The sequence below is a fragment of the Oryx dammah genome, unplaced genomic scaffold (genome assembly GCF_014754425.2).
Source record: "Oryx dammah isolate SB20612 unplaced genomic scaffold, SCBI_Odam_1.1 HiC_scaffold_11150, whole genome shotgun sequence".
In the NCBI taxonomy this organism is placed as follows: domain Eukaryota; kingdom Metazoa; phylum Chordata; class Mammalia; order Artiodactyla; family Bovidae; genus Oryx; species Oryx dammah.
The window spans coordinates 1628531-1635676 of NW_024080543.1; positions in this window are offsets into that span (position 1 = coordinate 1628531).

Genomic DNA, 7146 nt, shown 5'->3' on the forward strand with positions numbered 1-7146 from the left:
TGCCTGACTTCAGGCTCTACTACAAAGCCACAGTCATCAAGACAGTATGGTATTGGCACAAAGACAGAAATATAGATCAATGGAACAAAATAGAAAGCCCAGAGATAAATCCACACACATATGGACACCTTATCTTTGACAAAGGAGGCAAGAATATACAATGGAGTAAAGACAATCTCTTTAACAAGTGGTGCTGGGAAAACTGGTCAACCACTTGTAAAAGAATGAAACTAGATCACTTTCTAACACCACACACAAAGATAAACTCAAAATGGATTAAAGATCTAAATGTAAGACCAGAAACTATAAAACTCCTAGAGGAGAACATAGGCAAAACACTCTCCGACATAAACCACAGCAGGATCCTCTATGATCCACCTCCCAGAATTCTGGAAATAAAAGCAAAAATAAACAAATGGGACCTAATTAAAATTAAAAGTTTCTGCACAACAAAGGAAAATATAAGCAAAGTGAAAAGACAGCCTTCCGAATGGGAGAAAATAATAGCAAATGAAGCAACTGACAAACAACTAATCTCAAAAATATACAAGCAACTCCTGCAGCTCAATTCCAGAAAAATAACCCAATCAAAAAATGGGCCAAAGAACTAAATAGACATTTCTCCAAAGAAGACATACGGATGGCTAACAAACACATGAAAAGATGCTCAACATCACTCATTATTAGAGAAATGCAACTCAAAACCACAATGAGGTACCACTTCACACCAGTTAGAATGTCTGTGATCCAAAAATCTGCAAGCAATAAATGCTGGAGAGGGTGTGGAGAGAAGGGAACCCTCCTACACTGTTGGTGGGAATGCAAACTAGTACAGCCACTATGGAGAACAGTGTGGAGATTCCTTAAAAAATGGCAAATAGAACTGCCTTATGACCCAGCAATCCCACTGCTAGGCATACACATGGAGGAAACCAGAATTGAAAGAGACACATGTACCCCAATGTTCATCGCAGAACTGTTTATAATAGCCAGGACATGGAAACAACCTAGATGTCCATCGGCAGATGAATGGATAAGAAAGCTGTGGTACATATACACAATGGAGTATTACTCAGCCGTTAAAAAGAATACATTTGAATCAGTTCTGATGAGATGGATGAAACTGGAGCCGATTATACAGAGTGAAGTAAGCCAGAAAGAAAAACACCAATACAGTATACTAACACATATATATGGAATTTAAAAGATGGCAATGATGACCCTGTATGCAGGACAGCAAAAAAGACACAGATGTGTATAGCGGACTTTTGGACTCAGTGGGAGAGGGAGAGGGTGAGATGATTTGGGAGAATGGCATTGAAACATGTATAATATCATGTAAGAATCGAATTGCCAGTCTATGTCCGATGCAGGATATGGCACGCTTGGGGCTGGTACGCGGGGATGACCCAGAGAGATGTTGTGGGGAAGGGGGTTCATGTTTGGGAACGCATGTTCACCGTGGTGGATTCATGTCAATGTATGCCAAAACCAATACAGAATTGTAAAGTAAAAAAATAAATAAATAAAATAAAATAAAATAAAAATAATAAAAAAAACCAATGGTCTTTTCAAAAAATGATGATGAGTGATGAGTATGCATATGCCAACGAATGAAATGGGACCCATATGTCAAACCACATAAAAATATATCTTCCCTCAACATACATATAACACAATCATACATAATACATGTGCATTGACTCTCCAACTATGAAGTCATACCAACATGGATGTAAAATATCGCAATAAACTCCAAAGTTTAAAAGTGATGAAGATTGACTTTCGCCTGCTGGCGCTTCTTTTTCTGTCATCTCCATTATATTCGCTATGCCAATGAGTCATGTGCTGTGCTAAGTCACTTACATTGTGTCCAACTCTTTGGGATCATATGGACTAGGCCCCACCAGGCTCCTCTCTCCATGGGATTCTCTAGGCAAGGATACTGGAGTGGGTTGCCATGCTCTCCCTCAGGAGATATCTTCCTGCCCCAGGGATCGAACCCATATCTCCTATGTCTCCTGCATCGGCATGTTCTGTGTGTTCTTTACCACGAGAACCACCTGGGAAGCCCCAAGACACATGAACATCGGTGGATTGGGGATCCACGGGGCACAGACAGAACCGTTCCTCCAACAAAACTGAAGAATGACTTTAAAATCTCAAACAAAGCATGAGTATACGTGTTCACAACCGTCATGTAGCAAGGGTTTCTTCGATCTGAAAACTGGCATCGATGAAGGACTGTGTGAAGTATATTTCCAAGTCTATTTGGCAAACATAGCCTAAGTTGGCTATATTTAGTCCTCAAACGAATGAGAATGTCATGAGGAGTGGCCGTTTCAAATAAGTAGCATGGGAAGCTGTTTACACTTATTGTGATGCGTGGTATACCACATTCACACATTTCAGGAGCATTGGTGCAAAAACGATACATTTCTCAGGGGAAGCTTCTACATGGACTGTTGGGATCGGAGCTCTAACTCATACAGACATGCTTTTACTTTTAAAAGGATCCTGCATGATAAGCAAACTGAACACTGAACACCTAGACGGTGAGCTCTGTACTAAATGATTTTAAAGCTAGTAGATGGGATGAGCTGATAAGGAAGACTACAAACGAGTCATCTTCTTCAACCTGGTCAAACTCCTGATAGTCATACAAGTGAATGAAAAGTGAAGCCTGTTGTCATTAAATCGGTTTAAAAGAAATAGAATAGGAAAACAAATGAGTAAATCTTGTTTTCTTCATAAACATGGTATTATTTCTGCACAGCTTTGTTACTGGCATTCATAGAATACCTTCAATAATAACTTCTCACGGGGAAATGGATTCACATTCTATATCGATTCACATCTATAATGGATGCCCTAGCTGTTTGATACTATTGCCTGAATGAATGCAACTTATGTGGCTTCACAAACGACAAACACGACGAACATAATAGGGATTAAAAAACCTGAGTGACATGAACGTTAAGACTTAGTAGAGTTGCTCTCCAGAATAATGATCCTATTATTCACTCTAGCCATAGTACTGGAATCTGTACATGAACACCCCTGCGAAAGAAACTGAAAGGATAGAATAATAATAAAGGAACTTCATCACTATATTCCTAATGTAAACGTTCAACACTATGTTTTCTTTCAAACTAACTTTCATATTTGGTCTACTCTAACCTCTTCTGTGTTCACTTTATGCTATACTTATTGCGAACAGTAAAATTACCATAGGAGCTCTAATTAATTTTTTTCTTGCAAAGCTATTGAGAGAACCAAAGGCTGATATCCACATCAAACAGGAGAAACGTAATGGAAACTGTAAACAATTTTATGGAATAACATTTCCGTGCTCCTATTCAGTCAAATGGACACTCAAAAGGATGTGATTTTTCTGAATGTTTATTTCAGAAACTTGGAATTGGATGACTGCAAACGATAAAATGAATAATATGCATAATATTCATAATATACAGTTTGTCATTCTTTTTTCTATTCTGCCACAGCTAACTGACAGGAAGTCAGTTGTAGTAACTACTACTAACATAAGACCCTCACCAAGAAGTGAAGATATATAGGAAAATCCATAATAGATCTAAAAACCATCCAAGAGAAAATGATAATAAAAAAATACAGTGACATCTTAGTTGGTATAACAAACAGGATGATTATGAAAGCAAAGCCAACAATCATGTATAGGGCATGGAAGCCCGTGGCTGTCACGAGTGTTGACTTGTATCCTGCATCTGAGGTTGTTAAAAGTGCTTTGTAAAATCCAGAGGTTTGCAGCCGTTGAAACCTCCTGAACAGACTGAAATAAAAAGGGTGTCCAGAATATCCTGACGATTTCCATCTACTAGGCTGTGGAGAGCTCGAGCGATACATACTCCAGAGGACAGAAGACAGACAGGTTGGGAACACGTCTACCGCACTCAGGGACAAAGGGCATGTTGCTACTCAGCCTAGTACAAGTGGAGAAACGACACCTCAGTGATTCAACCTTTAAAGACTCCATACATATGAGAACGACTGGTATGAATAAACCTTCAGAAGCGCCTTCTCAGACCTCCTCCCGTCATAAGCACAAGCATCATGAAAACACTGAGTTTTCATGGTCTCACACAAAATTAGACTCACTTATGACACTGCTTTGACAAGAGTTGAACTACTCATTGTGAAAGAGAAATGATCCTTTCTTCTCTGAAGATTTGTGAATCATTCGTTGGGTGCGGTGAATAAACTCCTTAAGGATCTAATACGTAAAAATGCAATAGGCTAAGCACAGATTTTGTTCTCCCTTTCTCAGAGGATGGAACGTTTTGTATTTGCACTGATTTTATGTCTTGAGTTCATGTACAATTATGTATTGAGTTTTTTAGTTCAAATACAATAGGACTAAAAATATTGATATAGTACTAATAACTCATGTTGGTATGTGTGGTTGTCACACAGGATTCACTGGAGATTTAAATTCACAGTTGTCCATGTAAAGGATGAATGCTATTTAGCTTCTTTGTGAATCTAGACCATGAATGAAGAGCTTTCCTCAACATATTTCACTGAGGGAAATACGAGGATGATAGGCATAATCCTATGCTTCGACTCATGGATATCTAAGCACTGCTCACAATACAGATCTGATTTTCAAAATCAGGGTTCTTTGAGTGTCCTTGAAGAGCATTTGTTTTTCTGGATACAGAAGAAAAAAACTCATGAGTATCAAACTTGTTCACATAAAACATGTGTATGAATTGTTATCTTCCTCAACCGGGGATCAAACCCACATCGCTTCCACCTCCTGCGCTGGTAGGTAGATTATTTACCGACTGTGCCACCTGGGAAGCGACATACATTTCAAGGACCGCTGCCGTCAGCTTCTACTGTTCGTGACCAAAGGAGGAGAAACAACATTGGAAGAAGTTCTCATAAGGGTACTCATAGGAAGTACTCGTAAGTCAAGGAACTGTTATACTGGGTACTCTTGTTATTACTGGGACGAGTCAGTTCCTCCAGTGATGATGGGTATAACTGAAAAATTATTACCAATGCATGGGAAGCTATTGCTTCAGGGATGCCTACTTCAGCATGAAGGACTGCACTTCAAAGGATGCCTGCTATTCCAGCTCAAGCAACAGATAGTGAAGTGCAGATCATTGTCTTTTGTTGAAAATAATCAGCAGTTTCTCAACATACGTAACATGCCAGAGGAACCCTTGGGATGGAACTCTAAAAACAGGTTAGGCCCTCTTTTTGCCAAGCCCTGCGATAAAATACAAATCAGAAAAAGAAAAATAGCATCGGTTTTATCAGGACTTCCTCATCTGTTCTTTCTCGATAGCAGGAAGCAGACATGGAGGCCAGAGGACTGCAGGATTTCATTGGGAACTAACGTTGGGTGGGGTGCAAGCTCATCGCTCTAGTAAGAATGTGGCTCAATGAAACGGACTTTCATTCACTTCATGGACATAGAGTTCTATAATCCTTCATTAAGGAATTCAATAAGTTATACTTCCTTACACCTTCACAATCTCTTGGTTTACAAGAATGTCAATGCCTAGTCCAGCACTAATACAATGAGCGTTACAGGTAGTATTCGCGTATAAGTGATGATGAGCAATGACAGGAAGTGTATTTATTCTCTGTCTGATTTCTTGATTTTTTATGTAATTTTTTAATAATATACTTACAGATGTGAATATTTTAGTGGCATGTATAAAGGCACGTTGAGTAGCGCTATGATAACTCATAGTGTTGGCATGATAATTATCATGGTTACTGTGTCTTTTTCATATATTCCTTTTGAGAGTCTCTTCCATTATACATGATCATAAGATATTCAATAGTTTCCTAAACTGTACAGGAAGTCCTTGTGGCTTCTTTCATATATAGTAATGTATTTGTTAATAATTCAAACAAAAACTGGTACACACATATTCATAGTGACATTCACAATAGCTCAAAGGTAGAACTCATTCAAGTGTCTATTGGTGGGTGACTGAATATGCAACACAGGGTATATTCAGAAGCTTCAACGGTATTCCACCGTACAAAAAATTACATTAAATGGTGCTGCCACTCTGCAAGACATTCCAGAAATGACTGCAAAACCAACACGTGGAATAAATACATAGTTCAATTCCAATTCACGCTATGTACCCAAAAGGTTTGGGAAAGGGGGCTGAAAACACGTATACTTCTTCAGTCATACTCACAACAGCATGATTCACACTGGCAAACAAACGGAAGTAATCTAAGTGTCCATGGCAGCCCATTCCATAAACAAACTGTGGTATACACACAGTGGAATCTGATTCGGCCCTCCAGAGTCAGTCATTCTGACAATGCGACAATGTGGACAAACCTTATGGTCATTACATGAAGTGAAATAAACCAGACCAAAAAAAGGACAAACGTTCTGTGATTCCACTCGTATGAGATATCCAAACAAGTCAAATCTGTCAGAAAAAGCAGAAAGTGATTCCGACGGATCGAAGAGAGTTCGTGTTTCGTGGACCTCAGTTTCCCTTGGAAAACCTGACTTCCCGGGGTATCTCCAAAACCAGTTAGACAAATAATTGGAAGCTATATCCAGTCAAATGAATGTAGACATAATTTTACAGTTTACACCAAACTCACTCAAACTTCTCAACAGACAAAAGGCAAAACTATATCTATGCTACCTCAGCTTAGCTTAAAACTGTATCTACAGTACCTCAGTTTTGCTTATAAAATTTAACAACAACAACAACACACTAAAGTCTATCCAAAGGAGGATATAAAACATATATAACATCAACTTTAAAAAATTAGAAATTTAAACTGTGAAAAACCTTATTCACAAAACTTAAACACAAGCCACAGAAAAATATAGTTATAAAATACATATCTGATAAAGGATTGTACTCCAACTATACCAAAAAATCTAGAACATTCTCATTAAGAATGTATAAACCTAAACACCTGGCCTACAAAAATATAAAGATGGTAAATAAGCCTATCAAAAATACTCAAAATCACATATCATGAGGAAATTACAAACTAAAATAACAGTGAAGTAGCACTGCACACCTATTAGATCCAGTAAACTCAACAAAAGAGGGGGGCACAGCTTCTCTGGTGGCTCAGTGGTAAAGAATCTGCCTGACA